The sequence below is a fragment of the Psammomys obesus genome, unplaced genomic scaffold (genome assembly GCF_907164565.1).
Source record: "Psammomys obesus unplaced genomic scaffold, mPsaObe1.curated_primary_1811, whole genome shotgun sequence".
NCBI classification, from domain to species: Eukaryota; Metazoa; Chordata; class Mammalia; order Rodentia; family Muridae; genus Psammomys; species Psammomys obesus.
In genome coordinates this window covers 790,990-814,757 of record NW_026590663.1, presented here as the reverse complement: position 1 = coordinate 814,757, position 23,768 = coordinate 790,990, and positions in this window count along the sequence as shown.

Sequence of the window (23,768 nt, the reverse complement as noted above, 5' to 3'; positions counted from 1 at the left end):
ATATTTCTACATGAGTTATAGTATTTGTCTTTCTAGTTTTGGGAAGGATGTCATTGGAATTTAGATGTATATTGTACTGTATCCTTAAATTAAATTTGATGATACAGCAATTTTTACAATATTGATTCTTTCAGTCAGTACCTATGGAAAGACTTTCCATCATCTACTGACTGCTTCAAATATTTTTCTTATAATAGTCAAATTAGCTGGAGAGCAACAAAATCAAAAAATCTGAGCACAGGGGTCTTTCCTGAGACTGATATTCCAACCAAGGACTATGCATGGAAATAACCTAAGACCCCTGCACAGATGTAGCCCATGGCAGTTCAGTATCTAAGTAGGTTCTATATTACTAGGAACAGGGACTGTCTCTGACATGAAATGATGGGCCTGTTCTTTAATTACCTCCCGCTGAGGGGGAAGCAGCATTACCAGGCCACAGAAGAAGACAATGCAGCCACTCCTGAGGAGACCTAATTGACTAGGATCAGAAGGAAGAAACAGAAGTCCTCCCCTATCAGTGGACTTGGGGAGGGGTATGCATGGAGAGGGTGAAGGGAGGGAAGGACGGGAGGAGGGAGAGAACCACAGGGGGGATACAAAGTGAATAAAGTGTAATTAATAAGGAAAAAAAAAACAAAAAAAGTCAAATTAGCGTTTTTGTTAGAGAGGTCTTTATGTTCCTTGGTTATGTTTATGCCTAAGCACTTTATTTTTAGGCTATTTGAATGGGAAATTTTTACTGAGTTCTTTCTCAAGAAGTTTGTATTTTTGTATAAAAAGCTATTTCCACTTTTTTATTTTGAGATTCTAAATATTTAAATCAATTATCTCTTTCCTTTCTCTAAACACTCCTATATACTCTCATTGTTCTCTTTCAAATTGTTTTTTACCCTCCAACTTTTCTGAGTGCAGTCTGTCAGATTCTTTAAGCATATTGATCATGTCATCAGCATATCAGCAAACTATTTAACATTTTCATTTATTTGGGTCCTTTTTGTATATTTTTCTTATATAATTTTCATATCATAACTTCAAGTACTACATAGAATAAGAGTAGAAATAATGGGCATCCTTGGCTCATAACACTGATTTAGAGAAAAGTATTTCTGTCTCTTGCCACAGGAGCCACATCACCAAAGGAAAACATAGGTGCACCATGTGGGTTTACAGATATAAAATACAGTAATTGATACCGTCTGTTACACAGATACTGATGCTTGATGATAAACTCTTTGTCCACTGAGCCTTTTCTCCAGCCATGAAGAAGGGTTAATTTTGATTCAAGTTTTCATATGTTTTACTCTTTTGTGATGGTGAAGTCCTGGTAGCAGAAACAGCTCAGTCCAAGCAGATGGGCGTATTCTGGCATGGCTGTCAGGGAAGAGCGGACACAGTAGAGAAGATGGACTGAGCTATTACACTCAAAGGACTGCCTACTCCAGTGGTTCTCCTGTCCTAATCAGGGTCATCTCACAAAAGCTTTGGTTGACCTAGAAGAGCAGCAGTGGCTGAGTACTAAGTATTCAAACACATTAAGCAGTAGGAAGCGTTTTACGTGTGCACTATAAGACACTGTGCTTACATTGTCTGTCCTGCAGAGACAGTCACTGGACAACTTACTTTGATTTGAGCTTCTTTGAACTTATAATTTACTGGCTTTGGATGTGCATAACAAGCCATTGAAATAAAAACATCTATTATTTTCTAATTCTCACTTCGGAAGGAATTGCTTTTTAATATTGTTTTGTCTATTTGGTAGAGAATAATTATTAAGTTTATAGCCATTTTTTGTATTTCTGATTACTGAAAATATCATGTATTCATACTAGCTAGTGACTTGATGTTTTCTATTACTTTTTTCTGGTGAAAAGATTTATAAGTACAATTGCTTTCACTATGACATGTTTTGGAATATTAATTCTAAATTTCCTTTAAAAAAAGGAAACTTTTGCTTCCTTTTATTGCTTTGGTTTATCTGCCTCCAGCTAGTATGGTAAATTAATTGGAATCTTCTTAGAAATCATTACTCTGGTCTCATTAAGAATACCCTTTTGAGATCAAATTATGTTGAAAATAAAATGGTTCTTGAGATCTAATTTATCTGTAGTTTACAGCAATTGGAAAGCTAATTTATCTAATGATGATCAGCATAAATCTCAAGGTCACAGATGGTGATATGTGCCTAGTATTTTTTATGTTCTATTTCTGAATATCCAAGTAAAAAGTGGATACATGTAACCTAGATGATGCTTCATTAAAACTCTATTGCAAATTTAAGCTTTGAAAGTGCTCCTGGAGAAAACCTTTTAAATGCCTCATCATTTACTTGAGTCTAAATGAAATGCTACGGTGGACGGTCATTGTGAAAGCTGAGCTTGTGTTGCTGTATTTGGAAACTAGACATCATTGAGGTGGTTTATAGAGACTAATTTATATACAATTTGATAATCCAAATCATCTCACTTTTGCCTATTCAAATATAATCATACATCTAGCTGTTAGGGGAGAGATATCATTTTAATTACCAAATCACCATTTTATATTTGCAAAGACATATACATCACCATTTGATTTTTCATGTTGTGGTCACACAGATATAGGCCCACAGGTACATGTTTGAAGCTGTGGCTAAGTCAAGCATTGGTTAGCAGACTGACACTGTAGCTTTGGAACGAGAAGCCTATATATAGCAGCACCTGTAGAGCTATGTATTTGTGGGACATAGTTATTGAGTCCTCCAGAGATCTGTGAGGAAATTATAAAATCCAAAGGAATGATGGTAATGGAGCAGGCGTCCAAAGAGAGAGAGAATGCAAATTTGTACCCAAAGTGTCAATAGGGGAAAGAAATGTCGAAAGGAAGTTTTGAACTATATTGTCAGATTATACAGAAATTCTTTTATTATTTAAAATGATTTTAGTTTAGATAAACCCAGTGCATTTTCTGAACTAGAAAAATAATTTAGGATAAACACTTGATTTTTAGCAATTGTGTAATTCTTATTGACATGAGGTAAAAATTTCAGAGCTAAATAGACTGTTTCCTTTAATAAAGTCATAATTGGCAAGACATAAAAAATGTTAGATCTGCTCTCCCTACACCTGATCTCTACCCTCATTCTGCTCTCCACTCCTACCCAATTCTTTCAACATCCACTTCAATGTCTATTTTATTTCCCCTTCTTAGTGAGATTTAAGCATCCTCCAAAGAACCTCCTTGTTACTTAGCTTCTTTGGGTCTGTAGAGCATAATATGGTTATCCTTGTACTATATCGCTAATATCCACTTATAAGTGAGTATAAACCTTGTGTGTCTTTCTGGGTCTGTGTTACCTCACTCAAGATTATATTTTCTACCTCCATCTAATTCCATTTGCTGCAAATTTTATGATTTCCTCATTTTAATCAGTGAATAATATTTCATTCTGTAAATGTGTCTACATTTTCTTTATCCATTCTTTGGTTGAGGGACATCTCAATTGTTTCCAGTTTCTGATTATTATAAATAAAACTACTATGATCATAGTTGAATGAATGCCCTTGTGGTATGTCGGAGTCTCTTTTGGCTGTCTACTCAGGAGTGTTATAGCTGGGTCTCGAGGTAGAGAGGTGAGAGAGCTGGGCGAAGGAAGAGATACCAATGGGGTGGGGACATCTCTGGAACAAGCTGGAGACCTGCAACAGGGTCAGCTCCTGAGAGGATATGAGAGTGAGTCCAGCTGAGACTACCAGCAAGTAGGAACATGGAAACTATAGTAGCCACCTCCTATTTCCAGGCAGGACTTCCAGTGGAGGGGAGGGAGATACCAACCTACCCACAAAACCTTCAACCCAAAATTTAACCTGCCTACAAGATGTTTAGGGATAAAAAGGGAGCAGAGATTCAAGGAAAGGCCAACCAATAATTGGCCCCTCTTAAGTCATGTCTAGGTTCATGGCTGTGCAGCAACAGGGGTATGTTAGCACCAAAGGCCAGTCTATGTCCCTGGTCCTGGCTGCTGTCTATGACTATGTTGATGTCTGAAGACTGTGCAAAATTGGCCCCACACCTGATGTGGGCATGCTGGGAGAGCTGTCCCTGAAGCATGAAAGCAGGAGAGCTGGCCCTGCCCTTTGGGTGGCGGGTATAGCATTGTATGAGTTAGCCAGGGCAGTGCTGGAGAGCCGGTGGTCTGACCAGCTACAATCCAGACCTAGATCCATGGTTTTGAGTTGGCCCACGTCAACATATACTCCATTGATGAACTGCCAGAATATCTGAAGGGGCCTGTCCTACAGATCCAAAGCTGCAGAACTTCCATTACACATTGCCAAAACAGGACATCTGAGAGAAGGCCTTGTTAGGATCCTGTATTGCTAGGGTAGCAAAAGCCAATGACTCATTGAAATGAACATTTGCAAACCAAGAAGTGTGGACACAAGGGTATACTTTGAAACACATTGTGACACGCTAGAGAGTCTATAATGAGATTTGATTTTCTTTTGGTGGGTGAGGAGGTTGCAAGGGCAGAGGGCAGGTACGAAGGGATGGGAAAATGAGTGAGACTGGGGTGCATGATACATAAAATTCACAAAGAATCAATGACAAGTTAAAGAAACCAAATCACCTAATAAGAATGTCTTTTCTGCCACTTAATGAATTTGGAGTTTGTACTTTGGAATATTAAATGAGATATTGAATGTGAAATGTTGTGCTTTAGTAGCTGTCTGATGAAGTTATATCTCTCATTTACATAGTCTTGAACTTCTAATCCACTGGCACAGCTTCCTGAGTGCTGGGATTACAGGTTTCTACTACCACACCCAGCTAACAAAGCTATTTTCTCAAAAAAAAATTCTAAGTAATATTTAGCCTTACAGACTAAACTACATTATAGAGAAATTCAATGAATATCACAGTAATACTCCAGTGTGATACATACAACTTAAACACTATGTGGTATACTTGAAATATGATGTATGAATACAACCTAATATAATTATAGGTTATGATTCAGTTGGATAGAACTATATGTAAATAATAATTTTGTTAACTATTATTACAAAGCAATATTATAATATTTATATCACAAATCAATCAGCAACAACAGAGAGTCCATCACTGAGAAATGGAAATTGTGGTCCATGTACACGATGGATGTTATTCGGGTGTAAAGAAGAATGAAATTTGTAGGAAAATGTGTGAAACTGGGAAATTCTATATTCATTAATCCTCAGAAAGTCAAGCTCAACATGTTTTTTTTTATATTCATAAGCCATAAAGAAACCTGTAGTTTTGTACCCTCATTAAAATATAATATCAAGAAAAAATTTTCAAATGTAGGTACTCTTCATGGGTGGATAGAGTAAATTATTAAATGGAAATATTCCTCCTAGGTATAAGATATCTCCCCATGAGTTATTGACCAGGGAGATACCAGAAACTGCCCCAAAAAATACAGGTTCTGTTTTACCATCACTCTAGTTGTCCTTCAGAACTAGGTGGCAAGACCTATCATTTATTGTAGGTATAATACACTTTGAATATAGGGCATATAGAAATCAACTTCATACTTCAAATAAATCGTTTCTTCTTTCTGGCTAGCTTTTACAGTGCCAGGAGGCATTTAGGCTGCTTTAAGAGAAAAATTACCAACTTTTTTTTCTTTTCCCATTTTTGAACCTTGTGGGTTACAATAACTCGCCAAGTAAAACATACCTATTGGTGCCATGATGGCATGGCTATCGTGGTGATGATAACCCACTACTCTCCGATCGGATTTGTTGTTCACTCCACAAGAACAAACTTCTTCCCAGTATTATGAACCTGATCAAGAAGCAGGATTGTGAGATTATAGGTCCCAACTGCTATTGTGTGGCTAAATAGATATGTTTTCTAACTCTCTTTTGAATACTTTTATACCCATAGACAGCTACTCATCAGAGAAGCTTCTTCTAATTACCAATGGTTATTTAACAGACATAACAGGTTCAAGTTCAATCAGAACATGATTCTGTGTGCTTGTCCCTAGGCAAGGCGTCTAATTTATTCTCCCTGAGTCATAGGGAACATTGTAGAATATGGGACTGAAAGGGTGTAAGAGCCAAACGATGAGGAGGAATTCTGTACATGGTATGGCCACGGCAATCATAAACTTACAGCACCTGTTGTCACAGGCCTAGGACCGTTACAAACATGCATCTACATTTCATCATGGTTGGAGAAGTTCCCAAGGCTACATTCACCTCTGAAAGACTATGGCAATTGATTATCACCGAGGGCAGTAGTGTCATTTACATTAGTTGTCTAGTTATTCACTTATAAGTTGCACATGTACCAGAAAGTAACCCTGACTCATGTTCATGCCAACAGCTATATAAAACTTACCAGGTTACAAAAAGGGAGTGGATTAAGACATTACATAGGAGGAGTACTTGTTGAAAAGAAGGGTTCCTGGGAAGAGGGATTCACTTTTCTTTTATAGTCCATTCTTTTACTACAAACTTTTTTTTTTCAAATGCAGACCCTCATTGTATCGTTTTACTAATTTAGTAATCACTTCAAGACCAAAAATTAATTCTCATAACAGATGAGTTTAATGAATATAGGTTAAGATACATTTAGGCTTTTTCTTCAGTAATTATTTTTATTATTAATTACAGTTTATTCACTTTGTAACCCACCTGTAGCCTCCTCCCTGTTCCCCTCCCAATCTCACCCTCCCTCCCTCTTCTCCACCCATGCCCCTCCCCCAGTCCACTGATAGGGGAGGTCCTCCTTCCCTTCCTTCAAATCCTAGTCTATCAGGTCTCATCAGCACTGGCTGCATTGTCTTCCTCTGTAGCCTGGTAAGACTGCACCTCTCTGAAGGGGAGGTGATAAAAGAGCAGGCCAATCAGTTCATGTCAGAGACAGTCCCTGCTCCTAGGAAGAACCCACTTCAAGACTGAGCTGCCATGGCCTACATCTGAGCAGGGGTTCTAGGTTATCTCCTTGAATGGTCCTTGGTTGGAGTATCAGTCTCAGAAAACACCCCTGTGTCCAGATTTTTTGATTCTGCTGCTCTCCTTGTGGAGCTCCTGTTCCCTTCAGGTATTTCTATCTCCCCCTTCTTTCATAAGATTCCTTGCACTTTGCCCAAAGGTTAGCTATAAGTATCAGCATCTGCTTTGATAGCCTGCAGGGAAGACTCTTTCAGGGTCCCTCTGTGGTAGGCTCCTGTCTTGTTCCTTGTTTTCTCTCTCTTTTGATATCTATCCTCTGTGACTTAATTCTTGCTACCATTTTGTTTGGGAAGAAAGCCATAAGCATTTATTCTCACTAATTTTGTAATTTTTAGATCCCCAAAATAATCTTATGTATTATTTATGTGCTACTTCTAATACATATGAAAGTCAGACCCGCTCATCATTGTATTAAAATAAGACATAACTGTCAACTTTATGCACTCTTGCTCACCACTCTGCCCTTCTCTGTCATATGTATTCCATACTTGTGGAAAGTGGAGTATTTAATGTGCTGATCAGGTAATAATGAAGAGGTGTTCCCAACAGGAGAGAAAAATGTCATATTTAATTTACATTCATACATGCATACATGATAGCAGGTACAGTAAGGCTTTTTTTTTTCAATTCACAGGACTCCAATTCTTTATCAAAGATGATATCCCTATTTCATCCTATGATCTTGCTCACATGAAATGCTTGGGTGAAGAAGATAAAAGGGCCACTATTTCACAACTGTACCATAGGGAATTATGGTGATAAATAGTTTTTCAAAGACATGATGACAGATGCCATTAAAAGGCACAAGCTGTTAAATCTAGAGTCTCATATGTGCTTTGTTCTTGATTTCTAAATTTATCCCAGGTTGTTTTCAGAACTTAAAAACCCAGCCATGGGAGGCTGGTGGTTAGAGAAACTTTTTGAAGTTCGCAATAAGAACAGCTGGTCCAAAAACTAGGATGAATTTTGAAATTTTTTTTGAAGTAAATGCAAAATAATGATTGGGGAATGCATTGGCAAATAACAAGAGAAACTGTCAGGGACTTATTGCAGGTGTCAAGTACCATTGAGGTTATTTATGTTTCTCAAAACCAATATATCTATTATCCCTCTTCTTTGTAAGGATGAAGCTGCTTGATTACTTGAGAAGTTTGAAAATAGACAATATTCGGTTCAGAAAACATAAATAAAAGTCACTCATGTACAACTGTTTGAGGGACAGGCACCGTGCTCTATGAGTGTAGGGTCACAGTAGTGCGTCACAGAGTAACCACGTACAGATACAAAACACTCTTCCTTAAAATGATTTTACAACTTGCTTGTCCTTATTTTTACTGAGGTAAGAATACGTGACCTACCTACCATCTTATTAGTTTCAATTCATAATAGAGTATTGACATAATGGCCCTCAGAAAAAGATCTCTAAAGTTTAGTCTTGTTCCATATATTTTTCACATAGAATGAGAACTCCACATTTCCATCCCTCAGCTCCTATGTAACTAGAGAATTTATGGCTAAATTATGTGCCTCCCAGAATTAGCATAGTCCTTTGTAACTCTATAGATGTCTTCTCTCATATAGGTTCAGCCTCAATGTCATCCAGGTTCATTTATCCTGTCAATTATAAAATGAAAATAATAATAATAATAATAATAATAATAATAATAATAATAATAATAATATCTTTCAACAAACCTCAGGCCCTATAATCAAAATTGAAATGAAATATAAATTCTTTTACCCAGTAGAATTACCTCTTATGATCTGGTTTCTTATTACTTCCTATCAGACTGTACTTCCGCATTCCATTTAGAATACAGAGGACTTTCTGCCATTCACAAAACCACACCCACCGCTCATCAATAGTATTACTTTGGCTTCTACTTCATCATAGAAAATCACATTATATTTTCTAACATGCTGCACTCAAGCTTTATGCAAGTTTATGTTCAAATGTTACCTCCTACAAATTTATATCATACTCTATTTTAAAATACATATTCCTTAGTATAACCCACACATCTATTGGTTTCATTAGATCATCATGCTGTTTGTACCACGGAATGTAAAGATCAGTAAGGCAGATTGTTGTTTGTCTTTTCATTTATTTACCACAGTACATGTAGTTCAATAAGTATCATAATAAGTAGCATTGAATACATTTAATTTTGTACATTATAATATAATGCTAATGCTTTCTTTATATAGTTAAAGTAGTTAGAGTAATTGGATTTTAGTGTTTGAACACTAATTCCCATTTGGAAAGGGGAATTTAAATTTGATGTCTCATTGTCATGGCAAAAAAGACTTAGGTACAGGCAGTAAGTTTTGCACGTAGTATGCCTGTGAGTAATTCATATCAGTTTGGGGGTTTTTTGTACTTGAAGATCTAATCACTTTCCTTATGTTGAAAATAGATTGTTTTTCTTGAATGGCATATTCTGATTACAATTTTCCCTCCCTCTAGTCCTCACAGTTCTTCCCCACCTCACTTCCAATCCAGATTCACACTCTTTCTGCCTCTCATTAGAAAACAAGATGAATGGGGAGGAGGTCCCCCCTATCAGTGGACTTGGCAAGGGGCACGGTGGAGAGGAGGGAGGGACGGAGGGACTGGGAGGGAATGAGGGATCAGGACACGGCTGGGATACAGAGTTAACAAAATGTAACTGATAAGAAAAATAATAAAAAAAGAAAACAAGCTGTTTCTAAGGTGTAATAAATATGTATGTGTGATATATATATATATATCATAAATAATATATGGATATATTACACAAATTCAAAGATACAGAAAATTAAATAAAATACAATAAGGTAAAAGAAAATTAACTTACTGGAATTGGACAAAACAAGGAAACAGAAGGGAAAAAGCCCAATAGGAGGCACAAAAAACAGTTATTTGCACACAGAAATCTTACAAAAAACCCTCAAGTGGAGATCATCATGTACATAAAGAGGACCTGTAGGGCAAAAAGAGAGAAGAAAATATGAAAACAGAAATAAAGACTGATAAGATGATTTTTTTTATTATTTAAAAAAGGAAAGGCCCTAACATGAAATTGTAAGAAAAGGAATGTCTAAAGATGAAAGTGATGGGAAGAGGGACTGCCTCTGACATAATCTGACTGGCCTGCTCTTTGATCACCTCCCCTGAGGGGGGAGCAGCCTTACCAGGCCACAGAAGATGACAATGCAGCCACTTCTGATGAAAACTGATCGTCTAAAATCAGAAAGAAGGAGAGGAAGACCTCCCCTATCAATGGACTTGGGGAGGGGCCTGCATGCAGAAAGGGGAGGAAGGGTGGGGTCGGGAGGGAAGGAGGGGCTTATGGGGGATACAAAATTAATAAAGTGTAATTAATAATAAAAAATACATAAAATAAATAAATGGTTTAAAAAAAAAGATGAAAGTGAGTTTCTTTTCTGTTGGCCACCAACTGTTAAGTAAGCAGACTACCCTTAACTCACACGGTAAACACTCACTCATAAAGACATACAATACAGGATAAATCTACTAAAACCTGTACATCTAAAGAAACTAATCAAGAGGGAGGACCCTGACTAAAATGCTCAATCCCCATCCCGAAAGACAAAGAGGGTGGACATCAGAAGAAGAAGAAAACAGGAAACAACCTAGGAACCTGCCACAGAGAGCCTCTGAAAGCCTCTGCCCTGCAAGACTATCAAAGCAGATGCTGAGACTTATGGCCAACTGTTGGGCAGAGTGCATGGAATCTTATGAAAGAAGTGGGGAATAGTAAGATCTGGAGAGGACAGGAGCTCCACAAGGGGAGCAACCAGAAAATTTGAACACAGGGGTCTTTCCAGAGACTCATACTCCAACCAAGTACCAGGCATGGAGATAACCTGCACAGATGTAGCCATGGCAGTTCAGTGTCCAAGTGGGTTCCCTAGTAATGGGAAGAGGGACTGCCTCTGACATAAACTGATTGGCCTGCTCTTTGATCACATCCCCCTAAGGAGGGAGCAGCCTTACCAGGACACAGAAGATGACAATGCAGCCAGTCCTGATGAGACCTGATAGACTAAGATCAGAAGGAAGGAGAGGAAGACCTCCCTACTAGAGAGGGGCATGCGTGAAGAAGGGGGAGGGAAGGTGGGATTAGGAGGGGAGGAGGGTGGAGTTTATGGGGGGATACAAAGTGAATAAAGTGTAGTTGATAAAAGTTTAAAAAAAAAAGAATATGGTTTGTTTCCTCAGTAAGACTCCCTTGGAGGAAAGTAAATTTTCACTTGAAAGAGGTTATCATTTGAAGATAGCATCTAGATTAAGGATGGAGATGTGTGTCCACTTCTTTCAGCTCTAGTCCCCATCTATTGCAGGCCCATGCAGGCTCTGCTTATATTGCCTCAGACTTTGTGAGATCATACATGCATATATGTATCCTTCATGTCGATTGAGAGGACTCTGTTCTCTTCATATCCTTCATAACCTCCTGCTCTTACACGTTTTCTACCATCTCTTCTGTAGATTTGAGCCCTAAGTACAGTAATTTGGTAGATACATCTCCTTTAAAGATGAGCTTTCCAAAAATCTCTCACTCTCTGCATAATTTCTAGCTGTGGGTATCTGTATTTGTTCTGATCTGCTGCAGGAAGAAGATTCTCTGATGATGGTTGACGAAGGCACCTGTCTACGAATATAAAAGACTGTCATTAGGAGTCATTTTATTGCTACTTTATTTTTTATACAAGCGTTTTATTGGGTTTTACCCTAGTTCCATGGACTATCAAGTTTTTGGTGCTCGGTCATCCAAGAAATGTTAGGTATGGATTTACCATATGAAGTGGACCTTCATTCAAATCAGACTTTGGTTGGTTATTCCCACAAGCTTTGTGCCACCATGACATTAAGGTATCATGCAGACAGGACACCATTGTAGTTCAAAGGGTTCAAGGCTGAGCTTCACCTTTCTCCCATGCAGAGTCCCTTCCTGCAACAAAAAAAGATAGATTATGAGGGTGAAGTCTCTGTATAGGCACCAGCTCTACTTCTCGATGTTCAATGAGTTGTGTGGGTGTTGTCTTCAGCAATGGGGCCTTTCCATCAGTTTGTGGAGAACAACTTCAAGTCTTGACAACAATCTGGGATCTTTGGGGATTCATGAGGACAACAACTCAAATATATATCCAAATCCTGGTACTTGAAATTTCATTTGTTGTCAAGAGCTGGCCAGTTGACACTCTGTTTTTCCCATTATTTGGCAATTTCATTTAAATCACATTTAATTGTGTATTTATTTTAGAAACTTCTACTGTGTTAGGTTTCCAAACTACCACTAAACAGCTCTTAATTTTAACTGTTGTGACCATATTCACTCCCACCCTTCCCTCCACTTGATTTTCCTTTTCCAGTCTTTCACTGTCATCAATCCATTGCCAGGACTTCGATCTGCACCCAAGTTCTGTAATCTATAACTTCCGTGTTTCTATGTACTGTAGTTGCTTCTCATTAACTTAAAAGCTAATATCCACATATCAGTGACTACATGCCATCTATGTCTTACTGGGTCAGGATGATTTTATCTACTTTTATTCATTTACCTGCAAATTTCAAGCTTTTTAAACAGATGAGCACTATTTCCTTGTAAAAAAAAATGTCCACATATTCTTTATCCATTATTCTTTTGAGGGATACCTAGGTTGTTTCCATTTCTGGCTATTGTGAAAAGAGCAGAAATAAACATGCTCAGCAAGCGTCTCTGTGGTAGAATGAAGCTTCATTTGAGTATATGCGTGGTAGTGGTATGGCTAGATCCTGAGGTAGAATGATTCTAAACTTTTTGAGGAAGGTTTATCTTAATTTCCATGGTGGCTGTACAAGTTTGTACCCACCAGTAATGGAGGAGTGTTCCTCTTTCACCATATCCAGGATGAGATCCTTTCTGACAGCTGTACAATGAAATCTCAAGATAGCATTGAGATATTTTTGTTTCATTTTTATTTATTTTTGTGTTTTGTATTTCATTGATTTCTAAAGATGTTTAACATCTCTTTAAGGGTTTTTCAGCCATTTGAGATTCCTCTATGGATAATTCCTGTATTTAGATCTGTACTCCATTATTAAATTGGATTATTTGTTTTCTTTATATCTAATTTTTGAGTACTTTATATATTTTGCATATTAGCCTTCTATCAGATGTGTAGCTGGTAAAAAATTTCCCAACAGAACCGAAAAATATGGGCCTAGAGGTCTTTTCTGAGACTGATACTCCAGTTAAGAACCATTCATGGAGATAACCTGGAACCCCTGTGCTGAGGTAGCCTGTGGCAGCTCAGTCTCCAAATGGGCTCCGTAATAAGGGGAGCAGGGGCTGTCTCTGACATGAACTCAGTGGCTGGCTCTTTGATCACCTCCACCTGACGGGGAGCAGCCTGACCAGGTCACAGAGGAAGACTATGAAAGACAGTCCTGATGAGACCTGATAGGTTAGGGTCAGATGGAAGGGGAGGAAGTCCTCCACTATCAGTGGACTGGGGAAAGGACATTGGAGGATATGAGGGAGAGAGGGAGGGCAAGATTGGGAGGGGTCGAGGGTGGGGCTACAGCTGAGCTATAAAGTGAATAAACCGTATTAAATAAAAATTATATTAAAATATTTTCCCATTCTGTAGGCTGCTTCTTTGTCTAATTCAAAGTTTCCTTTGTCTTTAAAAAGGTTTTCATATTCATTCTTTTTTGATTATTATTATTATTTGTAATGTATTCACTTTGTATCCTGGTTGTAGCTCCTTCCTCATCTCCTGGTCTAGTCCCACTCTCACTCTCTCTTCTCCCTCAGTCCCTCTCACTTAGCCCACTGAAAACAGAAGTCCTCCTTCCCTACTATCTCACCCAGGCCTATCAGCATTCATCAGGAATGTGTGGATCCTCTTCCTCTGTGGGCTGGCTAGGTCACCCTGCCAGTGGGAAGTGATCAAAGAGCAGGCTACCAAGTTCAACTCAGAGACTGTCTCTTCTCCCCTTACTAGGGAACCCACATGGAGACTGAGCTGCCTATGAGCCACATCTGAGCAGGGCTTCTAGGTTCTCTCCTTGCATGGTTCTTGATTGATGCATCAGTTTCTGCAGGGCACCCAGGCCTAGCTGTTTTAGCTTTATTGGTCTCCTTGTGGCTCTCCTGTCCCCTCAGGGTCTTTCTGTCTCCCCCTTATTCCATAAGACTTGCACTCTGCCCAAAGTTTGCCTGTGAGAGTCTGCCTCTGCCTTGATCCCCTGCTGGCTGAAGCCTTTTGGAGGACATCTGCAGTAGGGCTCCCCTCCCTCTGTTCCACCACTTCTGATATCTATCTTGTTTGCCCTTCTGAATGAGAATTAAGTATCTTCCCCAGGGTGTTCCTTGTTGTTTAGCTTCTTTAGGTCTGTAGATTTTAGTATGTTTATCCTATACTACATGGTTAATATCCACTTATAAGTGAGTGTATACCACTGCTTCTGGGTTACCTCAGTCAGAATGATCTTCCCTAGTTCCCATTTGCCTGCAAATTTCATGATTTCCTTGATTTTAATTGCTGAGTAGTATTCCATTGTGCAAATGTACCACAATCTCTATATCTATTCTTCAGTTGAGGGACATCTAGGTTGTTTCCAGATTCTGGCACCCTCTTTCTCTGTCTCTCTCCAGGTGCATTTCTTTTTTTATTGGCTAGTTTTGTATTACTCCCTTTGTTTTCTTGTGTATGATTAAGATCTTTAAGTTGGAATTTTCTTTTTAGTACCTTTTGTAGGCCTGAAATGTAACTGGATAATGTTTAAATTTGGCCTTATCATGGATTGTCTTATTTTCTCCATCTATAGTAATTGAAAGTTTTGCTGGATATAGTAGTCTAGGCTGACATCTATGGTCTATTAGAGTCTGGAAAACATCTCCTCAGGCCACTCCGGCTTTTAAAATCTCCATTTAGATGTCCGGTGTAGTTCTAAGCGCTCTGCCTTTATATGTTACTTGATTTTTTTCTCTAATAGCTTTTAATGTTCTTTCTTTGTTCTGTACATTTACTGTTGTGATTATTATGTCCTGAAGAGAACTTTCTTTCTGGTCCAGGCTATTTGGTGTTCTCTGTGCTTCTTGCACTTTGATAGGTATTTTCTTCTCCTTCTCCTTCTCCTTCTTCTCCTTCTCCTTCTCCTTCTCCTTCTCCTTCTTCCTCTTCCTCTTCCTCTTCCTCTTCCTCTTCCTCTACGATTTTGTTGAAAATATTATTTGTGTTTTCAAGCTGGAATTCTTCTTTCTCTCTATTCCTATTAGTCTTATATTTGGTCTTTTAATATTGTCCCAGTATTCCTGGATGTTTTTTTTTGAGAGGAATAAGTTTAAATTTTTCATTCAGGAAAGTATGCATGTCTTCTATCATTTCTTCAGTGCCTTAGACTCTGTATTCCATCTCTTGTATTTTGTTGGTGAGGCTTGCCTCTGCTGTTCCTGTTTGGGTTCCTAGATATTTAATGTTCAGGTTTTCCCCAGATTGGCTTTTTAGTTTACTCCATTTACACTGTTTTTTGTATTGAACTGTTTATTCCTTTTCTTCCACTGTTTGTGTTTTTACAGATTGTTAAAAAGACTTTATTTTCTTCTTATGAACTTAAATCATGTTCATAAAGGCTACTACTTAAGATCTTTTTTTTTTCCTTGTGATTCTGCTACATTGGAATACTCAGCACCTGCCATGCAGTGGTAGTTTTGTTGACTCTAGTGAAGACACATTGTCCTGGCTGTTACTGATTATATTTTTTGTGCTTGTGGCTAGGCATCTGGGTGTGAGAGGATTGCAATTCTAGATTCTGATATGTGTTTTCATCTTTGATGGATAAATCTTTCCCCTTGGTTTCTGCTCTGTTTTTTAAGAGACTATGGTGGATTTGTTTATAAAATCCTTTTCGGAGCCTAAAAGGTGTGACATCTGGGAATTCCAGGTAAAATATATTCTAGACATTGGGAGCTGAGATTTAGGAATGTCATCCAACTGTGGATCTTCTCCTCTTCCTGTCTTCCAGATCCAGTCACCCAGTCTCATGCCTAGCTTTGTAGCAGATCACCTGCTGCAAGATCTCTAACTCTGTACCCACAAGCAGTGGCTCACACAGATCTTCCTCTCCTAACCTCTCTCTTCACACTCTGTGTTTCTCCCCCCCCAAGCCACCATCTTCAGCAGTCACTACATGGGACCTCCTCCAGCTAGTTGAGTTAACTGCAGATCTTTTTCACCTCTCCTTCAGCTGAGGGGAGGGGGAGAGGCTCATTAGGGATGGGCTGGAGGTGTACTGAGAAGGGATGAGAATAGAGTGTTCTACTAAGATCTGCTTTGTTCCTTGAGAACAAGGGCAGAAAATGAGGAGAGGCTGCAGCAGGTGTTCTCCTGCACAGCGGGGGATGAGACCAGGGGGATGGAGTGAGAGGAGTAGAGGAGGAGGTGAAGATCTGCAGTTTGCCTACATGCTCCACTGGCTTGAATGGCTCCTGGGGTTCCAGGGAATTCCTGCTGGAGCTGTGGCCTTGCATAAAGCAATTAGTGAGGGTAAAGAAGTTTGAAGGGAGAGATCTATGAGGTCCAATGATTCACTGAAGTTAGACACAGGATGGAGAAGGGAGGATGCAGCAGGCAGTCTGCTATAGAGCTGAGTAAAAGATTGAGGGATTAGTTTTTGGGGAGCTGAAGTAGAGGTGAAGATCTGCAGTTAACTCAACTGAAGGAGAGGTGAAGATTCTCAATTAATTTTAGTGTGTTCTGTTAAGCATTTACTAAACTATCTTGTTTTCCTAATTTATTTTAATTTTTATTTTTCTATTTACTTTACATCCTGGTTGTATCCCCATCCGTCCTCTCTTCCCATACCACCTGACCTCCCAACCCCCTCACCCATTTCTCAGAACATGGAAGCTCTCTTTCCCATCCAGCCCAGCTCATCAAGTTGCATCAGGGCTAAGCCTGTCCTCTTCACCTGTGGCCTGTCAAGACATTCCTGCCAGGGGGAAATGATAAAAAACTAGCAAGTAAGTCCATGTAAGATGCATTCACCACTTCTCTTACTAGAGGACCTCATATGAAGCCTAAGGTGACCATCAGGTACATCTTTGTAGGGGGCCCAAGTCCAGCTCATGTACGGTTCTTGGTTGATGCTTCAGTCTCAGCAAGCTCCTGTAGGCTCCTGATACGGTGGGTCTGTTGGTCATCCTGTGGAGCACCTGAAACCTCCAGGTTCTTTCCTCTTTCCTCCCACTTTTCCACAAGACTCCTTACAGACACCCCAATGTTGGCTATATGTCTCAGCATCTGTTCTGAGGTGCTGATGGGTAGAGCCTCTCAGAAGAAAACCCTGTCAGGTTCTTGTCTGCAAGCTTAGCAGAGTATTGTTCATAGTGTCAGGGGTTGGCTCTATCCAATAGGGTGAGTCTTTGGTTGGGCGAGGCATCAGTTGGGTATTGTCTCAGTCTCTGCTCTATCTTTATCCCTGCACATCTTGTAGACCAGGTAAATTTGGGCTTGGAGGTTTTGTGGGTGGGTTGATGTTCCCCTTCCACTGCTAGGAGACTAGTCTAGTTAGTGGGTGTTGTCTTCAGTCTCTATGGCCTCTGCTACTAGGAGTCTCTGCTTGAAACCCCTTCATATCATCTGAGGTGCCTACCCTGACTTAGGTCTCCAACTTGTCACAGAGATATCCTCACCCTCAGATTCTATTTTCTTTTCAAGCTTTCTGTCCTCCTGCCCTTTCTCTCCTGAGGTCCCAGCTATACAGATCCTGGGCATATATCCAAAAGGCATTCCACCATACAAGGACCCTTGCTCAACTCTGTTCATAGCAGGTTTATTCATAATAGCCAGAGTCTGGAAACAACCAAGCTGTACCTCAACTGAAGAATGAATAAAGAAATTGTGGCACATTTACAAAATTGAGTACTACTTAGCTATTAAAAACAAAGAAATCTTGGAGCCTGTGCTGTTGGTGTTCTATTCAGGAAGTAGTCTCCTGTGCCGATGAGTTCTAGGGTCTTCCCCACTTTTTCTACTATCCGATTTAATGTGTCTGGTATTATGTTGAGGTCTTTGATCCACTTGGACTTTAGTTTTGTGCAGGGTGATAAATATGGATCTATTTTCATTTTTCTGCATGTAGACATCCAGTTGGACCAGCACCATTTGTTGAAGATGCTGTCTTTTTTCCATTGAATGGATTTGGCTTCTTTGTCAAATATTGAGTATTCATAGGTGTGTGGGTTTATTTCTGGGTCTTCTATGCGATTCCATTGCTCCTCCATTGCTGGTGGGAATGTAAACTGGTTCAACCACTCTGGAAGTCAATCTGGCGCTTTCTCAGACAACTAGGAGTAGTGCTACCTCAAGACCCAGCTATACCACTCCTAGGTATATACCCAAAATTTGCTCAAGTACACAACAAGGACATTTGTTCAACCATGTTCATAGCAGCTTTATTTGTAATAGCCAGAACTTGGAAACAACCCAGGTGTCCATCAACGGAGGAATGGATACAGAAATTGTGGTATTTTTACACAATGGAATACTACTCAGCAATCAAAAAGGAGGAAATCATGAAATTTGCAGGCAAGTGGTGGGATCTAGAAAAGATCATTCTGAGTGAAGTATCCCAGAAGGAGGAAGACAAACATGGTATATACTCGCTTATATAGACCTACAAGATATGATAAACATAATGAAGTCTATTTATTAGAACTTATTCCCAGCTGTAGCCCCATCCCTCATCTCCCCTCAACCCCACCAGCCCTACCTCTTCTCTTTCCATGCTCCTCCCCCAGTCCACTGATAGGGAGGTCTTCCTCCCCTTCCATCTGACCCTAGCCTATCAGGCCCCATCAGTAGTGGCTGCATCCTCTTCTTGTGTGGCCTGACAAAGCTGCCTTGTACCCACCCCTGAGAGGGAGGTAATCAAAGAGCCTGCCCCTGAGTTTATGTCAGAGAAATTCCCTATTCCCCTTACTAGGATACCCACTTGGAGACTGAGCTGCCACGGGCTACATCTACGCAGGGGTTCTAGGTTATCTCCATTCATGGTCCTTGGTTAGAGTATCAGTTTCAGAGAAGACCTCTGTGCCCAGAGTTTTTGGTTCTGTTGCTATTCTTGTGGAGCTCCTGTCCCCTCCAGGTGTTTCATCTCTCCCTTCTTTCATAAGATTCTTTGCACTCTGCCCAAATTTTGGCTATGAGTCTCAGCATCTACCTTGATACCCTGCTGGGTAGAGTCTTTCAAAGGTCCTCTGTGGTAGGCTCCTGTCCTGTTCCCTGTTTCCTCCCTGTTCTGATGTCTATCCAGGTTGCCTTTCTGAGTGAGGATTGAGCATATTACCTAGTGTCATCCTTCTTGCTTAGCTTCTTTAGGTATACAGATTTTAGTATGTTCATCTTATAAGTTTTTTAATTTTTATTTTTTATGTACATTGATGTTTTGTCTGCATGTGTCAGGGCATGGGGTCCTCTGAAACAGGAGTTATAGACAGTTGTGAGCTGCCATATGGTTAATGGGAATTGAACCCTGGTCCTTTGGACAAACAGACAGTGTTCTTAACTGCTGAGCCATCTCTCCAGTCCCCTATATTATATGTTTAATATCCACTTATAAGTTAGTAATAGTTTTATAGGTCCACTTGTAATTTGAGTTTCCTGGAAGTTCAAAACTGACGAGGAAGTCAAAACAGTTTCATGCTCATAACACATATAAGCTCTATATAATAATTTGCAAAATAGTGAGAGATAGTAGGATATATTTACTGAGATAAAAAAATTGAAAAGTATTAAGTGATTTTCCAATTAACTTTTGATATTCTTTGCGATCATTATTTTTAGGTACATTGCAAAGGTGTCCTTAAGAGCAATACCTTAAAATACATGCCCTTGCTCTTTTTTTTCTCTTTGGGACATGGGATTGGAGATTAGTTGTTACATGAATCATCTTAAGAAGAAATTTATGCCCCAATCTCAGGATATATGCATTAGCCTGGAAATTATAGAGCTTACTATTTCCAACTATTTTTAGTTCTTAATCCAAATATTCTGTGTATTGATAAGCTATGACAATATTTTTAAGTTTATTTTTTCTTTTTTATTTATTTTATATCCCAAGTATGCCCCCTCCCTCCTCTCTTCCCAGTTCCCTCTTCCCCCATTCCCCTCTCCCCTTTCCCCCAGAAAAGGAGAACTCCCTTTCCTCTTTTCCCCAGCACATCAGTTCACACCAGCACTGAGCAGATCTTCATCCCTGAGGCCAGGGAAGGCAGCCCTGCCAGGGGGAAGTTATTCAAAAGCAGTCAATAGAGTCCTTGTTAGAAACAGCCCCCCTCCACTCACCAGCCAATCCCTATGAAGACCAAGCAGCTGTGCTGGGGGACCTAAGTCCAGATCATGCATGCTGCTTAGTTGATGTCTCAGTCACTGAAAGCCCACATGTGACTGGGTTAGTTGTCTCTGTTGGTCTTCTTGTGGGTTTCCTTGACTGAGCCTGCTCCATCAGGTAATGTGAACCTAGGAGAGGGAGTGGGGATTGAGAAAAGAAAAAGATAAGAGATAGGGATTGGGAGGTTCTTGGCATATGCTGAGACATGTTTATTTTCTCCTGTCATCTCTTTATACCCAACAGTCCTTACATAAGCTTCCTGTAGGAGTACAATTAATACAATAAGTAAAGTCTAAGCCAAAATGAAAAAATGCAGAAGGGTATACAGAAAATTAACCAAGTTAATTGCACTTCCTATGATGCATCTTAATGTCTATGGAGCGGTCACTCTGAACTTTCTCAGGCAACAAGAATAGGCCAAGAATCAATCTTCTCACCTGCAAAAGTAAGCCATTAATCAAGTATTTTATTGGAACAGCTTCCAACAGTTCCTATCCTTCCCAGATCCTTCCATCTTTCCCCCAACAATTTCACAGGACACCCAGAATTACGTCCCATGCTTGGCTGCAAGTCCCAGCAGCTGTCTCTTACCTGCTGCTGGCTGGAGCCTCTCAGACAACAGTCAAATTAGGCTGTTGTCTGCAGGGATAGCATAAAATCATTATTTGTGTCAGATACTGCTTCTCTACTGTTTCCCAGCCTTCTCACCTCCCACCCCAGTTCTCTCCACATCTGATCTGCACCCTGTTTCAGTCCCCATTCCAACTTATTCCCAGTTCCCTCTCTTCATCCACTTCTGCTGTCCATTCTATCACCTCCTGCCCAGTTCCCGCTCTTCACCCACTTCTGCTGTCTATTCTATTTCGCTTCTGAGGGAGACCCAAGTACCCTTCTGTTTGCTTAGCTTCTTTGAGTCTGTGGATTGTAGCATGTTTATCCTGTACTATATGTCTAATATCCACTTTGAGAATTAGTCTCTTTTCTTTAGAAAAATATACTGAAAATTTTCTCTGAAAAATGGGCTCATAATTTGACTTTGATTGTGTGTGTGTGTGTGTGTGTGTGTGTGTGTGTGTGTGTGTGTGTACAACTCTGCACAATGTACTTGTGGATGTCAGAGGATAAGCTATGGGAATTAGATTTCCTTCCTCTGTATGGTTTCCTAGGGTAGGAGCTCAGATTATTAACCTTTGTGCTAAGTTCCTTCATGCATTGAACAGCCTTTCAAGCCCATTATTTAAAATTTGATTTCTTTCCTTTTGTTGCCGAGCACACATTCATTGCTAGTACTTGAGAGACAGAGGCAGGAAGATCAAGAAGTCAAGGTCACCTTTGTGTAGATTATGACTTTGAGGCCAGAACAAGCTACAGGAGACCCCCTCAGAAAGGAAGCAAGCAAGCAACCAACCAACAAACTAAAAACACCTAAAGTTTATTGTTACTTACTTTCTATTTTCTATGGAGACAGACCATGCATTTGAATACACTATGAAAACCCGAAGTATCTCAAAAAGAATTGTTGAATACCGCCCTTCTTCTGAGATTAAAACTAATTGAAAGCTAAGATAGTAAAAATGATAAGATAAAAAGACAGTTAACAAAAATGGCTAGCAGAGAAAATGTAGGGAACTAGTGTGGAGAGCCAAGCTCTGCCGCGCCCTAATGATGGCGCTGGCTTCCGCCTCTGGTAGGCAAAAGCTCTCGGTAAACAACTCCTTATTTGGTTGTGTATGTGCATCGGGCTCGCTTCCGCAGTTGTGGACTAATGTGCAGGCGCCACGTAGCTTGTCAGGATTGGCTGGCCATAGGCTATTTAATTGGCAGCCTGGGCTTCCCGGGGGTCAGAAGATTGTTCAAGGTTCCTGAATAAACTGCAGTGAGAAGAGTCCAGTGGTGCGTCTTCCTTGCTGGTCGAGGCAGTCTCAACAAACTAGTAAACAAATAATTTGCTTGCTAACACTTTCTGCAGTATAGATAACAAAATTATATAAAGCAAAACCATTAAACCCACCTTTGTATGGATTTAGATGAAGATCAAATGAATCAAACTGACATGGAGAAGAAAAAAATGTACAGTTTTTGAGCTTTATAGGGTACTAACAGTTCAAAAAACAAATTTAGATTCAAATATCAGATATCATTTTAATATTAGTGATTTTTAATTTTATGTTAGTTGTTAACTTTTACCAATTTTGTATTTGTACTTTTATTCATTAAAAATACATGAAAATATAGCATAATTTTAAGTTTGTTAATAAAAGCTAAAAAAATTAGTATTTCTCCATTCGTCAGACACGCACTCATTATAAAGGCTGACATGGTTACCTGTTTGATGCTTAACATTCTAGGCTTTTTGTGTGTATTCATTTTATATGATGTAGCCACTTTCACATAATTGTATTCATACTCAAATACATGAATAACAGTATCATTGTGTTTTGTATTTGTTTTATATGCATTGGATCAGCCATATGTATTGTTCAAAAACTGGCCTTATAAAATTAACAGGTTGACTGAGAGATTTATTTGAGGCAGGAGAGTACAATATTCTTCATGAAGCATTTCATAGCGCAGGGCCCTTGTTCACTGAAGAAACAATTTGTGTAGGCCTGCCAGTCAGCCTTTCTACTTTCCCCACAGTAGAGTAGTTTGGAAATTGGAAATATAGTGATGGATTTCTGGTCTGTATGATGGGACAAGCAGTCGGTCTAATGTCATCGGCATTTAGTGTTCTAGTCCGCAGCTGCAGCGATGATAGCCATTCTGTAAAATTATTTTCTCTTCCTCTGAGTTTACTCTTTTCCTAATCTCTTTCTGTAGTACTAGGCATAATTGCTTTTCCCCCCACTTACGTGTCTATTATTTTCCTTTATAGTCATAGTCATCATTCTGTCCCAGTGTAGTCATTTGGAGCTCTAGGAAATAAAACTATAAAGGAAGAAAATAGAAGATTGAAATTTCAGTTTCGTGGTTTTCTATTGTGTGTGTGTTTTCATTTTGTTCTCATGTTTGCAGTTCCTGAATAGTGCTTGTAAGAAGCAGCCAGCCTTCCTCTCCATCACAAACGAGAACTACCATTGTATATGGCTTAAAAACCAATAAAGAACCACATTTTGAAAGAACTAATAATTGTGGGGTGTTTATTTACATACATAATTATGAAAAAAGCCAATTTATCAAAATAAAATTTGCAATGCTGTGATCACCTGCTTTCCCCCTTTAAGTTCTAGTGGAAAACCACTTTTTTAAACATCTTGTATACTTTCATAAATAACTTTGAACATGTGCGAGTATATACAAACACACATTCATATACATATATTTTATTCAGTTTAAAAATTAACTTGTGGGCGGAGCCAAGATGGCGACTAGCACACACAGTTTCCGAGCTGTGG